The 17,412-nt window shown below is 45.5% G+C and overlaps 1 protein-coding gene across 1 annotated transcript in view; it reads right to left on the reverse strand.

Moving 5' to 3' along the window:
* IL6ST (interleukin 6 cytokine family signal transducer) overlaps positions 1–1,320 on the reverse strand; it is a 34,340-nt gene extending 33,020 nt beyond the window's left edge. The window contains exon 1 of the mRNA XM_077347150.1: positions 1,166–1,320. The gene's annotated coding sequence lies outside the window, so the exon portion shown is untranslated. The remainder of the gene's footprint in view (positions 1–1,165) is intronic.
* Positions 1,321–17,412: the final 16,092 nt, after the last annotated feature.

The following is a 17,412-nucleotide window of genomic DNA, read 5'->3' on the forward strand; positions in this document are numbered from 1 at the left end:
TGCTGCTTCCCCAATTAAAAATAACAGTGCTCCCCCCCCAAAAAATGCTTTGAAGTAAATACACACCGAAAACAAGTGAAGACCACATTATCTCCCAGTGTGGTTTATTTAAAATTTTATCCATATAGTAATGTGATATTTTCCTCTGAACTGATGCAACCCAGACACAAGAACAGAAGCCCAGTTGCACCTTACAGACGAACAGAATTTCTATGAGCAGCCCACAGGTTCACCCCCTGTGAACTCAGATGGGCAGAAGATAAACTATCAGTCTGCAGGGGACAGACAGAACAAGAGATATGGAGTAAGCAGTCATGAGACTGGAGAGATCACAGGAAGCCCCTTCAATCCAAGCGCATAAGGCAACACCAGCTGTATTCCCACATTACTCCTCTCAATACCTGCCCCCTCCATATAAGAGTCAATAACAGGAGGCAGTTTTTATCAAAGGGCTGTTGTTTTACCGCTTAAGATGTACTGCTTTAAAATGCTGTCCACTACCCCCGAGCTAACAAGGATGGGAAAGCATACAAATAGAACATTTATTTATTTACCAATTATTTAGTCCATAAATACCACCATCACCTTGAAGGCGATCCTGGCCAGCTGGCGCGCACCATAACCCTCAACTCCTCACCTAACAGGTAAGAGAACAGGGGAGCCCCCCACTTTGCCCCGGATACCCGATTCAAACATGTCGCTGGTGGAGGGGCAGTCAACCCGTGGTCCCCCAGATGTCCATGGACTACAATTCCCATGAGCCACTGCCAGCAAACGCTGGCAGGGGCTCATGGGAATTGTAGTCCATGGACATTTGGAGGACCACAGGTTGACTACCCCCGCGGGACTGCGCCTTAACCCGGGCGGCGTCTCGTCGGAACCGTGCAAACGCGTGAACGGCAGCTACACGGGTCGCTCCGTCCGAAGTGCCCACTTGCCACCCCCTCCTGCCTTGCCGGGAGTCCGAAAGCCGGCCCGCAACTCACGACCCGCTCCCCCGCGCAGGCGACGACGCACCCGGGTCCGGCCGCCGAGCGGGGCGTCGCTCCCTCGGCCACGGCCAAGTTCGCCCGGGGGTTAGGCCTGCCTGTGGCCGCAGGCCCTTTCCGCCACGAAAGACGCCCCCGGCACGAAAGGCCCGCCCGCCCCCGCCGCCACTACTCACCTCCCCCCTCGCCGCCGCGTTGCGTGTGCGCCCTGAGGCCGCCCCGGGTCCCGCGACCATCGGGGCTCTCGAACCGCAGTGACCACCGTCCCTCAGGCGCCCCGCCGCGCTCTGACTGACGGCCCCCCCTCCCGCAGAGCCCCAGCGCCGCCATTGGCCGGCAGGGCGGTGACGTCGCGCCAGGGGGCGTGGCAGACGGGAGGAGAGCCGCTTCCCGTAACTGGCCTCCGGCTGCCAGGATTTCGGGCCCTGGTCGCGTCAAGGGAGCTTCCAGAAGGGGAGGGGGCCGGATTCCGGTCCTTGCAGCCGCGGCGCCTGCGCGCCGGAGAGGGGGCCTCGCGCCTGGAGCGCGGGGATTCGCTCTGTTCCACCCCCCCCCCGCTTTGCTTTCCCAGGTGGTTGTAGGTCGCCTGCGGGGCAGTGGTGAGTCGTGCCTATGTAGGTCGTGATGGGAAGAAGCCCCCTTGGCTGGCCATATAGGCACACCCGTTTGTCATGCTGCGAAAGTAGGGTGCCTGCCGGGTCTTCACAAAATCTCCAATCTGTTTGGCGTTTAAAGAGTCGGCATTAAGTGATAAGAGACATGGATGTAAACCAGGGGTAGTCAAATTGCGGCCCTCCAGATGTCCATGGACTACAATTCCCAGGAGCCCCTGCCAGTGAATGCCAGTGAATGCTGGCAGGGGCTCCTGGGAATTGTAGTCCATGGACATCTGGAGGGCCGCAGTTTGACTACCCCTGGTCTATAACATTGGTGTTGGTCTTAAATTTTGTGTCTGAGTGCAGTCACATTGCTAAGTGTGATGGAAAGCTGAGAGCTGAGATATCATATTTCCAAAAAAGGTAACTTCTGTTAAAATGCAGATGTACCCTGTCCAACTTCACATTTCTAACTACTAAAATCAAACAAAGGAACAGGAGGGAAAAGACCTTTACTAAGAGCTGAGGGGCCTGCCTGAACACAGCCAGGGCACTCAAATATATATAGATCATAAAATGCACATTAGGAATATAACTTGCTGCTAAATGAAGTTAAATCTTAATACTATAAAATGTATTTAAATACCTGTATTAAATACCTGTTTTATTACATGCTGCATTTTTGTTTCCTTTTCAATAAATCTTTACCAAGGAATGTGTACTTTTCCAACGTGGAACCAGGTCCTTGTTACGAGTTGATTCGTCCTTAAACAAAATTAAACCGGGGAAAGGTGGGTCTCGCCAAGAAAGGCTGGCTGTAAATGAACTGAGCCCTGACTTGGACGGCCCAAACAAACCTGATCTGGTCAGATCTCAGAAGCCAAGCAGGGTCAGTCCTGCTCAGTATTTGGATGGGAGACCACCAAGGAATACTAGAGTCTCTGTGCAGAGCCAGGCAACGGAAAGCCACCTTTGAATGAACTCTACAGGGGTGCCATAGGGGCAACTTGAAGGCAACAACAACAAATGAAATACATACACTGCCAACTCGGATTTTTAGGCAGGTCTTCTCAATGGAGCTTAGTCCCAGGAAAATGTTCTCTGGATTTTCCTCTTAAAGCAAAAGGAAACACTGTGACCCAAAGCAGCATACATTGTTTTCCTCTCCCCCATTCTGTCCTCACAATGACCCTGTTCGGTTAGGCAGAGAGAGAAGTCCGTGGCCGTCCGGCAAGCTTCCCTAGCACGCTGGAGATGGGATCTTAGATGAACACTCTAGCACAGCGGTTCTCAACCTTACCTCCTCCGTGACCCAGACTCAGTGGCAGCTGGTGTGACGGCAGCAGCAGCATGTATGTGTGTGTGTACTGTGCGGGTGGCGTGTGCGTGCGCACAATTGAGGCAGTGTGGAGGCAGCCATTGACATGGCTCTAACGCTTCCACCTGCCTCCGCCAGCCACTGGCCACCACCTCCTCTGCCCGCCACTGACAGCCGCCGCAGGCAACCTGGCGACCTCGGGGAAGGGGTCAAGCGACCCCCAAATGGGGTCACGACCCCAAGGTTGAGAGGCACTGCTCTAGCAGAAGTCCAGAGGCATCTTAAAGACAAGTACAAGCTTTCATGAGTCAGAGCCTTTTTCTTCAAGATGCAATGGGGGAAAATGTTCTTTGCATTTATCCTAAATATTATAGAAAGGAAGAGGGAAGAGTTGAGCATGGAGAAGGCTGGTGCCATCCATCAAGTGTGGCTGAATGGCTGGAGGACATAGGCTGTGGTACATATTGGATGATGAGAGGTCAGAGGTTCTAGTTTCAGTCATCCATCTCCCCAACCAGTGAGAATCCACTCCTAGGGGGGCATGCAGGCTGAGAGTAGACCTGATTAAGAGATCTCCCACTTGGCCACCTCTGTCGGGATCCTGCCCCCCCCCCCCGAAGCTTCACACACACACTTGAGATGTTCGAGGAGGCTACACAACAGTATTTGCAACTTGCTATGTTAAAAGAGAACGGAAAAAAAAGAGAAGAAATTGTGGTTGCCAGCAGAGGAAATAATAGAGAGTCATAGGAAGAAGTGGAGAAATGGCAGGAAAACCCCAAAGAAACGACAAAACGAAAGATATGAGAAGATATATGCAAGTACAACAAGGATCAGGCTACATATCCCAGGCTCCCTTGAACAAACCCCAAAACCTAGGAAATGGATGCCATATGTTCATGTTGTTTAATGGTGTGTTCATTATAGTGACATCTTATTATCAAAGGTTCAGTCCTGAGACTTTTTTGCAAATGGCAACTCGGCTTCCTACCCACCCTTCAAACCCAGTAGAAATATTGAGCCTGAACCAGCTAAGCACATAAATAGGCCTGTATGCATTTCAGACAGGGTTTGTAACATTTAGGGGCTTTTTGCCTACAGGTATTTAAAATATTTGGAGTATTTCTTGCAGCCTTGGGGCTCCCCTATCCTAACCATTTGTAACCATGCAGCCACACATGGTTTCTGTGTAAGTGTGTATTTCTGCCTATCTTTTTAGTAGCTGAGTTGAAACATGAGACTATAATGACCTCTAAATACTAAAGGTTTGTTTTCCATCTCTTATATAATTAAAATCAATTTATGTAACCTTTAAATTTGGTCCTTCATGTCATATTTGTTAGATTTTCCATGTTTCTGGGGCCAACCTTATCATGACAGTCAGCAATTCAACAGAGGGTACACTCTGAATGCTTGGAAAGCACTGCCTGTAGAATTTATGATTAGATTTTACTTGTTTCCAACCTTTTCTCTTTGGACTCAGGACAGAGTACATCACAGTGTAACATAAAATAAATATATGAATGGAATAAACATTAAATAGTTAAAAGTCTAAGACATCTAAAAACAGTTGTACTGTTAGTTGCCTGTTTTAATAACTACAATGGAAGTACAATGGAAAGCCAGCTTGGTGTAGTGGTTAGGAGTGCAGACTTCTAATCTGGCAAGCCAGGTTTGAATCTGCCCACCCCCACATGCAGCCAGCTGGGTGACCTTGGGCTTGCCACAGCACTGAGAAAGCTCTTCTGACCTAGCAGTGATATCAGGGCTCTCTCAGCCTCACCCACCTCACCTGTTGTGGGGAGAGGAAAGAGAAGGCGATTGTAAGCCGCTTTAAGACTCTTGGGTAGAGAAAAGTGGTATATAAGAACCAACTCTTCTTCTACTGGCCCTGTGGTGTATAATTGGGGCTTTGACAGGGAGGCTAGCTCAATTCAGCGATGTTTTTAGGCTTCAATCATAAGTGGAACAGCTCTGATTTCGTCTCCAATCTGGAGTCTGGGCAGCTGGAGAGTACATTTCCATCTGTAATACATATGTTCAAGGAGTGAAAATGGTACCGGGAAATTAAACCCTGGCATTAAAATCGGATTCCTGGACAGAGATCTGACTCAGACCTATTCTGGGCATAGCTGTCAAAAGCCACCAACTATTTACTGGGTCCCATAACTTTGGATCTGAGTATGGTAAGATTGCTACTGTTCTCTGATTATGTCCCCAGCAGCAGAATGTGTCTGCTAACTGTACCTATCCACCTGATGTACCACAGGCTGCAATCCTAAAAACACTTTGAGTGAAAATCTGAACAAAATGCATCCTACTGTGTATCCAACCTTTGCTCACTGGCAGTCTTCAAGCAAAGGTTGGATACACACTTTTCTTGGATGCTTTAGGATGCTTAGGGCTGATCCTACGTTGAGCAGGGGGTTGGACTAGTATGGCCCCTTCCAACTCTATGATTCTATGATTCTATGATTCTATACTTCTGAGCAGAAATACTTAGAATTGTTTTCTTAGTCTTCTCTCATACGAGAAGTTGGATCTCACAACTTCTCAAGTGTGTGAAATTAAAAATTCAGCCTATTTTAGTTTTGTGGCAAGTGACATATGAATATAGATGAATGTACAAAGGAATCTGCTTTCCCAGCATTGTAGCCAAGTGTATATTTTGAAGCTGATATTTCGAAAACAATTTGGCCAGCCATGACCCCAAACCATATGAAAGAGGCTCATGTGTTTGGCGCGTCCACAATCATATTACAAACATCTTGGGCATTAATGCTGATGGAGTGTATGGGTCTCACTCCAACAAAGTACATGGCATTGTATTGTACAATCACTTTGCCATTGCGCTATGAACATATTGTGATAAACCAGAGATGCCACAAACTCTTGCTTTCAGATATATGACCTTAGTCAGTGTTTCTTTGACATATTTTTTTTCCAAATACTTGTTTTTATTTGCTTGCATTTCTTTCCTGTCCATTTACTTTACATCATTCCAATAACTTTGGATTTCTGTGTCTGATTATTTGTCTATAAAGAGGCTAATAACTGCTAGGAGTCTCTTACCGCATCAATGCAGAGGAGTGTTATGTTTAAGCTAACCAAATGCAGAACTAAATTGGAGTCCAATGGCACCTGTAAGACCAACAGAAGGTTTATTCAAGGCATCAGCTTTTGTGTGCATGCACACTTCTCCTCCAAAAGATTTCTTCAGACATGTGCATGCACATGAAAGATTATACTTTGAATAAAACTTTGCTATTCTTAAAGGCACCCTGGACTCAAATTGTGTTCAGCTACTTCAGCCCAACATAGCTAATCACTTGAATCTAACCAAAGGCAGTTTTTGCATGACATAAATTTTTGAACTGCAGCAGTGTTCCTTTTGGATGACACATTAAAGGCAGTCGAATGGCTGTCATGCTGAGCATGCTGCATTTCGGGAGGTCCATTGCTTCAACTCACCTTGGAGCATCCAATGTAGGCTTCTCCATGCCCCCCCCCCCCCAGTATAAGGTGATTCCTGGTAGAAGCAGAAATGCAAGTGAGGCTCTTCTTTCCCCACCTGAGACTTTCCAAGTAAGCAAATGTCAGAGTACAGAGGTCAACGCTGCTTTACATCTACCTCAGTGGAAGATGGGGTTGTTTGTACTATTGGCAAATCTGTCAGCATTCAAGTGGGAAGCTGTGTTGGTCTGAAGCAGCAGAACAAATGTAGAGTCCGGTGGCACCTTTAAGACCAACCAAGTTTTATTCAAGGCATGAGCTGTCATGTGTACACACACATCCTCAGGTGCAATGTTGTAGAATGGAGGTAATCAGCTCATAATTATAGGCAAAGTATAAGAGTTAATTTACATACAGCATAATGAAAATGATTAACAAATTCCATAGATAAACAGAAGAAACCAGCAATCTGGATTCATTTGTATTCACTTGAGACTGAATTGTATGGGAAACATTTTGTGCACAATAAAGATGCCCACATTAAGAGAATAATGAGCAAATAAATAATTAGCAGATAGGTGAGACCTTGTCCTTGTGCCCCCTTCCCCTCCTCTCAAGCATGGAAGCATCTTAGGGCATCATCTTCTCTGAAGGAGAGCATTTGGCTGTCTCCTCTGTTCGCAGACCAGAGAAAAAATATATTGCTATACCATTACAAACTGCGTTGCATTATACTGGTCACAGTTACATTGCAATCTACTTGTTCACATCAATGATTCCAAATAAGAGATGAAATGCAGAGGATTTTGGGCCTTTCTGGGAGATTGTTAAGCATAAAGGTTAGCATATGTAGTGAACTAATCAAAATGTTTCCCATGCAATTCAATCTCAAGTGAATACAAACAAATCCAATGGTTGTCTCCAACCATTAAAGCATAAAACAAGGCCTAAGTAAAACAAACAGGTTGGAAATGATCCTGAATGCAGCCTTAGGCAGAAGTAGGAAGGAAATGTGCCTTAGCTCCTCTTTCTATTTTCGTGTGAAGTATAAACCTAAAGGCCGAGCCAGTGATGCTCACGCAGCAAAACAGTTTCCTGAGAAGGGGCCACTTTATTCAGAACCCCGTTGAGTTGTGGGCAAGCCGACGGAAGCCAGCTTTTGCATGCCCTGGAGCAGAGCTACCCGCAACATTTGTTGGTTTTCTTTGGCTTTCCAGAGTTTTGACAGCTGTGGGTAGGGGGGAATTTTTTCTGGAGTGAAATTGGCCGTGTGCTTCAGTTGATTCCCCATATATCTATGTATAGTTTACTCAGCCAGCTTTATCAGCTGATACAGCTGGTACTCAAGCCAGCTGGTACTTTTGCTGGTACTCCAAGCCAGCAACCTGATCATTGGTCTATTGTAGAGAGCAGTGACAACAGAGGATTCTATGGTGCCTCTTTCCCTCAGGTGGATGTCTCTACCCATATATTGGCAAAGAAGGTCTTAATTGTGGTTGGCTGTATTGGGTTTTTTGAGCCTCTTGTGGCGCAGAGTGGTAAGGCAGCCGTCTGAAAGCTTTGCCCATAAGGCTGGGAGTTCAATCCCAGCAGCCGGCTCAAGGTTGACTCAGCCTTCCATCCTTCCGAGGTCGGTAAAATGAGTACCCAGCTTGCTGGGGGGTAAAAGGTAATGACTGGGGAAGGCACTGGCAAACCACCCCGTATTGAGTCTGCCATGAAAACGCTGGAGAGCGTCACCCCAAGGGTCAGACATGACCCGGTGCTTGCACAGGGGATACCTTTACCTTTTTATATTGGGTTTATTTCATGAGCTTTTATACTACCCTTCTCTGCATGGGGGCTCAAGGTGGTTTACACAACAGGCAATATAACATAGAAATAAAAATCAATAAATACCTTAAAACATAATAAAATCCAATACGAACTTTCCCTCCAGTTCCCACCAGCAGCATCAGTTCTACGCACCAATATATGGCCCCATAGAAAAAGAAGGGAAAGGAGGTAGGAACGTGAGGGGGAGTATGGCGAGGCCTACTTAGTATTTAGGCCTATGGCCCCAGCCATAGGCTTGGTGGAAGTATGCCATTTTACAGGCTCTGTGGAACTTTGATAGTTCTCTTAAGGCCTGTATCTCAGCTGGCAGCTCATTCCACCAGACCAAATCCAGATCCAAAAAAGTCTCTAGCTGAGGCCAGGCAGACATCTTTGGGCCTGGGAATCACCAACAAGTTGGTATTCACTGAACACAACACTTTCCTGGAATCTAAGCAAGAACGGAGGAGTCTATATAAAAACCAATGTTCTTGTGTTCTTTTCCCAGGACCATTTTGACTAAATAGATGGCTACCAGCATGCCAGCAAGATTTCCAGGGTAAAGTGTGATTGGACTTGAACCTGGCTCTACGTTGGAATAAGTATGTATAGGAATAGATGATGTACATAGATACATGTGACATCATGTGGTAAGAAGCTTTTATCCACAGTAGGAGGGCATAGCTTGGGTGCAAGCACCTGCTTTGTGCTTAGAAGTTCCAAATTTAAACCTGGCCACCTTCTGTTAAGAAGTTCTCAGGTAGCAGGAGAGGAGGAAAGGGCTTTCCCCTCACACCTACCTATTAGTTGCTATAAATGCCCCAACTTCAGCTGGATTCGCGTACCGTGTAAGTAAAACAAAAATTAAATCTTCTGAGTGACATTTCTAGAGCAGAACCAGAATGCAAGAAGTTAAGAAACCCTCCCTCCCCCATTCAATTTTGCATTACCTTAGAGCTGTGTAAATATTATGAAGGAAATGCAAGGTTAGGATTGTCAGAAGAATTATGAGGAAAAAATAGAGTAAAAGACCCACATAACTTCCACTTGTGTCCTTATTTCTATTGTATCTGTGTCTTATTTTTGGACTGGCAAACTGCCAATGCCAAATTTATTATATGATGATGATGTTAGCCATTCGGTCAAGTCCAACTCTTGGCAATCCTATGGCACAACTGCTGCTACGATTTCCGATCTTGCATCGTTTCTTTTAGTTGTGAAATGTCCTGGCCAGTGTCCATTTTGATTGTATCTAACCACTGTGTTCTCTGTTGGCCTAGTTTACTTTTTCCACTGACCAATCCTAGCACAATTGCTTTCTCCAATGAGTTGGATTGCATAATGTGGCCAAAATTAGTGAGCTGGAGTTTCATGATTTTGCCTATTAGTGACAGATCAGGCTTTAGGCACTGTAGTATTTCCTTGTTTGTGATTTTGCCATCCAGGGAACCTGCAGAAGCCTTCTCCAACACCAGAGTTCAAATGAATGGATTCTTCTCTTGTCTGATTTTTTCATCGTCCAGCTTTCATAACCATAAGTGGCTATTGGAAATATGATAGATCTATCTAATCTACATTTGCTAGTCAGGCTTATGTCCTTGCTTGTCCGTGTTCAGTTCTAGCTCAAGCAAAATCTGCACAACTGAGAGAAATACACCATCAGAACACTATTGATGCCGGGTGAGGGACGGTAATGATTTCTGAGAGCTCCTCTTTATTTTCCTGGAATGATGGCAGATAGTACAACAATCACAAACAGGTCTTCACATGTGTCTGCTAATATACCATTTCACTTCACCATCCAAACTTGGCTATATTTATACAACCATTTCTCAGCAAAGTGGATTATAGAAGCTCGGGTTCTTGGCAATAAGGCCATCAGATTTCCAGGATAATGGATCTTTGCTAGAACCAAGAAACAAGATCTATAAAGGAAAACCACAGAGTGGTCTTTGCTTTGTTAATTTACCACAAGTCAGAACACCAAGTCTAGCTTTGAGCATTTTTGAGGTTGGTGCAATATTTCAAAATGCCAACCTTACTGTGGCATCTGGGACTGGAGGGCTGGGCTATCCTTCCTTGTTTATCTAGGTTTAACAGCCCCCAACCATGGTTTCAGGGGATTACTACAAAGATACTACAAATCTAAGAGCTTTCCTTACCTAATGGAAGTGTAACTGTCCTGAACTTTTTATTACTTGATGAAGGGGAAGGAAGGGGAATGTTAGGATCTACACCTGTAAACAATCTTTGAAGCATCATGCTAAAGTAAACCGTTCTACACCGGTCTGACTTGTTTAGTAAGGCAACGTACCAAGCACAAATTTAATAAAGCACCACATCAGACAGTCCATTCTCACTTTCTGCATACAGAAGTTACAGCTAGAAATTTACATTCATTGGTCTATTTCCTCTTTGCTTGTAAATGGCTTTGAGAGTGTTTTTTTTTTTCTTAATAAATCCTTCAGAGAACTTTTCTCACTTGAAATGTCAGAACAATGAAAACAGGAAAAGGGTGGACTTTCCATTGTTTTGTGGGAGGTTAAAAGGTCTGGGTGAACGTGAGAGAGAAAGAAAGAAAATGAAAGAAGACATTCATTATTTTACATACTTTGACATGTAATTCTGTCCTTTGTGGCTTTATTTCTGATTGTATGTGGGAGAATAGTTTGGGGGATTTTGGCAGATTAAAAAAAACCAGTTCTGTGCTGAATTTTCATGAAGTTGAAGGTTCAAACCAAAAATTACTCTGTGTGTGTGTGTGCACGTGTGCGCATGCATATTCAGGAGGTGGGACTGAAAGGTTAATAAAGCTCCTTTCCTTTAATTTTTAATATCTTATGCTTGGTTGCATCTGGTGCTGTCCTGGTTTGCTGTTGCTTTGACACATCTTTTTCTTTGTAGAAGAAGTGTTGGTTCTTATATGCCACTTTTCTCTACCCGAAGGAGTCACAAAGCGGCCTACAATTGCCTTCCCTTTCCTCTCCCCACAAGAGATACCCTGTGAGGTCGGTGAGGCTGAGAGAGCCCTGATATAACTGCAAGGTCAGAACAGCTCTCTCAGTGCTGCGGCAAGCCCAAGGTCACCCAGCTGGCTGCATGTAGGGGAGGAGAGAATCAAATCTGACTTGCCAGATTAGAAGTCCACGCTCCTAACCACTACACCAAGCTGGGAGGGAGTTCATTGTTTCAAAATATTTTTTTACATTTCTAAACATTTAACAGGTGATATGACTACATGTTGACCTGCTTCCTGTGCAAGCATCAGGTCATGTCTGACCCTTGGGGTGACGCTCTCTAGCGTTTTCATGGCAGACTCAATACGGGGTGGTTTGCCAGTACCTTCCTCAGTCATTACTGTTTACCCCCCAGCAAGCTGGGTACTTATTTTACCGACCTTGGAAGGATGGAAGGCTGAGTCAACCTTGAGCTGGCTGCTGGGATTGAACTCCCCCTCCCCAAATTAGCAATGATGGGCCTGAAGGGGGTGGGAAGGGGAGGGGTTGCAGGTGGGCTCCCCAACCATATTCTGCATGATCATGCCACTTCAAAGCCTGAAGAATATTTCAGGGGTTTCTCAATGGAAAAGAGTTAAGAAAGGCTGGGCTTGTCCTTGCTTATAGACATCCTTCCAATCTGCTCAACAATAAAAACAAGCAGAAGTTTGAATCCCAAGATAGAACTGTCTGGACTGCAAATGCTTCATGGTATGTAATAGACACGATCATGTTTCTTCGAGGTGGTGAGCTCCCCCTCACTGGCAGGCTTCAAACAAAGGTTGGATACACACTTTTCTTGGATGCTTTAGGATGCTTAGGGCTGATCCTGCGTTGAGCAGGGGGTTGGACTAGATGGCCTGTATGGCCCCTTCCAACTCTATGATTCTATGATTGCAGCAGGTTGGGGCTTAGCAGTTGTGAACACAAGGGTGGTGTTCTCACAAAAACATCCAGTGCAAGGGTCCTTCCTCAGTTATAAGGTAAAAAGGTAAAGGTAAAGGTATCTCCTGTGCAAGCACCGAGTCATGTCTGACCCTTGGGGTGACGCCCTCTAGCGTTTTCATGGCAGACTCAATACGGGGTGGTTTGCCAGTGCCTTCCCCAGTCATTACCGCTTACCCCCCAGCAAGCTGGGTACTCATTTTACCGACCTCGGAAGGATGGAAGGCTGAGTCAACCTTGAGCCGGCTGCTGGGATTGAACCCCCAGCCTCATGGGCAAAGCTTTCAGACGGCTGCCTTACCACTCTGCGCCACAAGAGGCTTGCAGTTATAAGGTAGGCAGCATTAAAAAAACAAAAACAAACCCAAAGGTTTGGAGAGAACTTAGGTGAACATGGGGGAGAAAGGAATACATCAGGGCACTAGGGGGGAAAGTTCTAAATCAGGTAAAAGGTGGGAAGATGTCCAGGTGGAGAAGAGGCATGTTAGGAGGCAGTCTTGGCCTGATCAGCAACATGGGGGCTTGTTGAGCAATTCGAAGAGTCTAAATTGGATTTGGGGAACAGTCAGTTCCAGGCAGGAAACGGTGAAGGCTTACCGTAAATGGACATGGATTCCGTGTTTGGGAAATACTAATGTGACCATTGTGCTTGTGGCAAGACACATGCGAATTAATCAGCTGGTCCTTGATTAACCATCTGATGGCTGAACACCAGGTGCGGCAAGACTTCTCTCTGGGGAAACCTATTCTAAGCTAGTTATTAGATAAGGCACAGTCCTGCCTTCTCTGCTGACCCTCTGTCCTTTGTCTGTGTGACAGCCAGAAACTTGAGTGCTGGCTGGCTGGAAGACTAGAAAGAGAGAGGCTGATTCTAACACCATAATATATTTGTGCGTATGTGTCTGAGAGCTGACCTCCTCAAATGGAGGCTAAATGTACACATACAAACAAGCTAGCTTTACTATTTACTTGCTTTACTAAATTCCTGAGTGAATAATTAATAGAGAGGGAGTATTTAGCGATTTAGAGCCTCTTGTGGCGCAGAGTGGTAAGGCAGCCGTCTGAAAGCTTTGCCCATTGAGGCTGGGAGTTCGATCCCAGCAGCCGGCTCAAGGTTGACTCAGCCTTCCATCCTTCCGAGGTTGGTAAAATGAGTACCCAGCTTGCTGGGGGGTAAACGGTAATGACTGGGGAAGGCACTGGCAAACCACCCCGTATTGAGTCTGCCATGAAAACGCTGGAGGGCGTCACCCCAAGGGTCAGACATGACTCGGTGCTTGCACAGGGGATACCTTTACCTTTACCTTTATTTAGCGATTTCTTAGATGCTTCCTAACACAGCTTAAATAAACAGTGGCATTGGTCTATAGCTTGACCTGGATAGCCCAGGCTAGTTTGATCTTGTCAGAAGCTAAGTCAGGTCAGCCCTGGGCTGATTCTGCACTTAATTTGTTTTTTCCATTGTTGATCCTGCTAAATTCAGATTTGAACCCAGGTTTTCCTCCCTCCCCCTGAATTGAAACAGAAGGTGTTCTGCACTTGATTAGGGAAGCTCAGAGCGGGGAAGGGAGCCAAGCACAGCAGGAGGTTCTCTTTTCCTTTTCTTGAACAAGGGGGGGGGGGAAGGAGAGAGAGGATTGGAGACAGGAGCCTCACAGAGAATGAGGAGGGAAATAAATCCAAGAGACAAATCTCTGCTGAGAGAAGTGTGGGCTTCTGGAGATTCCAAAATGAAGGCAAAAATAAGTCTTGGGAGGGAAATCTTGCAACTGGGAACTTGGAATTCCTTGAACTGATGACCTGGTCAATCAGGGAAGACTGTGTTGCAGGCAAGGGCAGGAAGTTAATCCACCAAACACAGAACATCTACACTTATACTGGGGGCTTTAAAAGCTGGTTCTTCAAATATAGTGACTTATATCCACTCCTGGATAACACGGGGGAAAGGTAGGGTCACTGTGGATCAATCATGGATGTTACAGAGGGAAAATTTAAAGCACCCAAAATCAAAATGGAAATTGAATACACTGCAGAGGGGAGGAATTTATTCAGGCCGGGAGAGGATAAAAAGCAAAGTGCAGATTTGACCCTGGTTAGTTCTTAGATGGGAGACCACCCAAGAAGTCCAGGGTTGCTATGCAGACCCAGGCAGTGGCAAGTCATCTCTGTTCATCTCTTGTCTTGAAAATCCTATGGGGTCACCGTAAGTTAACTGTGATTTGACAGCAAAACAAAAGCAACATAATCTTTGGCCTAACAGATAAATCTGAATTTCCAGGTTTTCAGGCAATGTGTTTTTGAATAGCTCATGCTGCCGAGATAAAACAGACACGAGTTGCTGTCTTCATGGGCTGCTATTGGGTATCCTAGATGCATTTATCTGGTAAACCATGCAAACTGTGCATACAGGATTAAACAAACCTTTTGTCTGATCCAGTATATGTGCTTCACACAATAAGAGCCTATATCAAAGATTACCACCATGTAGACTAATTGAAATATAGGTGTAAAAAAAAATCATTCCTATGATTAGCCAATAAGTAATTTTATTATAAATAACTTAGAAGGAACGACCTTGGACTGTTTAGGTATATAAAGCAGGACACCTCGATGTACTGTAGTCCAAGTCGGTTTGTGCAAACTTAACAAGGGTGCAAACTTTCTAATTTGCAAATCAAGGTTTATCCAGAACCTTATTCCTGCTGAGTGCTTTCTTGTTGATCACACAGATAAATTTGGTCTGCTTTTGGCAATACGCCTACAAAGATTGGGACTAGGCTCAAAGGATAAAGTGGAGACCAACAAGCATGAGAAGTTCCATGCAAATGTTATGTAAACTTACGACCATGAGTCAAGTTTCTTGATCTCTTGCTGCTCCAATAGAGTGGTTCCCTGGCATGTTTCCCCCCTGCCTGGCACTGTTGCCATTGTTTGCGGTCAATACAACCTTGAGTAGTAACACACACACACACACACAGACTGCCTGTCCTGGAGTGCATTTTCTCATTGCTTATTCCTAACCTTTTGCAAAAGCTATGTACAAAGTGTTCTGAATGCACACAAATCCTGGAAAATAAGAGCCAATGCAGCTCAAGAGTTCCATTTGGATATAAGGGTTAGATATTGTGTATTTACCGATGGATAAATTACTGAGGTTTAACTTGGCTTCAGGTGGTTTTTAATTATGGAAAGATATTTCCAAAAAAGATTGTCCCTACCTCACATTCAGGGTAAATCAATAATGAATGAATGAATAAATAAATGTTTATTCCGATAACCCACCCTTCTTGTGCCAACTCTGCGTGGGTGACAAGATTATAATGTAACAATCAGTAACATGTGCTTATTTATTTATTATATTTATTTATATTTACATTTATCATAAAATCATCTTAGTCACCCCAACTAATTTTGACAGGGGTTTTTCAGAGTTCTTGGGAACAGTTTTCCTTCAATTCCTGACAGGTTCAGGCTTTGTTGTTGCTAGATGCGAAGTCGTGTCCGACCCATCGCGACCCCATGGACAATGATCCTCCAGGCCTTCCTGCCCTCTACCATTCCCCGGAGTCCATTTAAGCTCGCACCGACTGCTTCAGTGACTCCATCCAGCCACCTCATTCTCTGTCGTCCCCTTCTTCTTTTGCCCTCGATCGCTCCCAGCATTAGGCTCTTCTCCAGGGAGTCCTTCCTTCTCATGAGGTGGCCAAAATATTTCAGTTTCATCTTCAGGATCTGGCCTTCCAAGGTTCAGGCTTACCCATACATTAAGAGGAAATGTAGTACCTCCTCCACCCCGGATTCGTGCTCCTACACGGCGGCTGGGGCAGTGAAGTGGAAACGGGCCTAGGCAAATCATGTTATATGTTGGCTGACTATGCCTTCTAATGAAAAGAAATCCAGTTTGGAGCTACCCACATACAACATGATTTCCACAGGCTCATTTCCACACATGGAAGCTCTGACACTTGCTTTCTTGCAGCTGTGAATGAAGCTTCTGTTTTGGACCTGTAGCTTGGGAAAGCATACCGAATCATTGCATTCAGTGAATGTGACCTCCAACGTGCTTTGAAATGTAGAATTAATCTGGAATAGAACCATTGTGGCCCACATAAATGGGCAGCTGCTCCCCACTTTTCCGATGCCCCAGCTTCATTTTGGGAGCTATCAGAGTGAAGTCAGTTTCCCTGAATACGCATGTAGGCTGCATTTCATCTGTTTAGGAATGTCTGCTACCCAGAGTGACCTTTGACCTGTTTTCCCTCTCCAGGATTTCCTAGGAAGCATTTGTACATTCCAGCTCGTATTCCTCCAGGGGACTCTCAATTTCAATGTTAGTAAATCTTTTTCTTCAGAAAAGGCGTGGTTACTTTATTCCTGTACACATTACTTGCTCCACTCTACTTAGCCCAAGGACCCAGAGATATGAAAGTATCACTGTGTTAATTAGCGGAGACCATTTCATTTCAGGAGGGCATTTTTCTAAAGGAGTTAAAACTGTAGTATGATGGAAGAACTCAAGATGCTTTTATAAGAGAACAAGCCAGGACCTGCAAGAAACTTATGGGAGCAGCTAATCCATTTCCCCTCCTTCTGTTTCCATCTCCCCCTTCATCTCTCTCATTCTTTTCTGCCACCCCTTCTCTCTCTCCCCCCTCCATTCCTGTCACTTTCTGCCTTCTTCCATCACCCTTTTCTCTTTTTGTCCCCATCCCATCATGCTCTTTTTCTCTATCTGCCGTCCAAACTCATCATGCTTTCTGTCACTTTCTGCCCCTTACCCATCACCTTTTCTCACTTTCTTCCCCACCCCACTCCTCTCTCTTTATGCCTCCCATCAATCTCCCCCACCTGCTGTCCCACACCGCAGTGGCTGTGGTCCCCCCAGCTGCCTACCTGCTTCCTCTCCTCCCAGCCATTGCAGTGACATCTCTGTGAAGGTGCTGAGTGGACAGTACAAATCTTGATGGACCAACAAACTGGGTCGGTATAAGGGAGCTTCATGCCCCATCTATTCATTTGGAGACGTCCCAGGGCACGTTATAGCCAACCCTCCCCTACCTCACTGTCAGGCAGCATGGGAGAATCAGAAATAGTAGCAGCAGGATCCTTGGGGCAGTTGGCTGCTAGGTAGGCTTGCCAACCTCCAGGTGGTGGCTGGAGATTTTCCAGTATTACTGCAGCTCTCCATTCTACAGAGATCACTTCACCTGGGTGCTTTGGAAGGTGGGCTCCATGGTATTAGTCTATTGATGTTCCTCCCCAAACCACAACCTCCCAGGGCTCTACCGCCCAAATTTCCA

The sequence above is a fragment of the Paroedura picta genome, chromosome 7 (genome assembly GCF_049243985.1).
Source record: "Paroedura picta isolate Pp20150507F chromosome 7, Ppicta_v3.0, whole genome shotgun sequence".
In the NCBI taxonomy this organism is placed as follows: Eukaryota; Metazoa; Chordata; class Lepidosauria; order Squamata; family Gekkonidae; genus Paroedura; species Paroedura picta.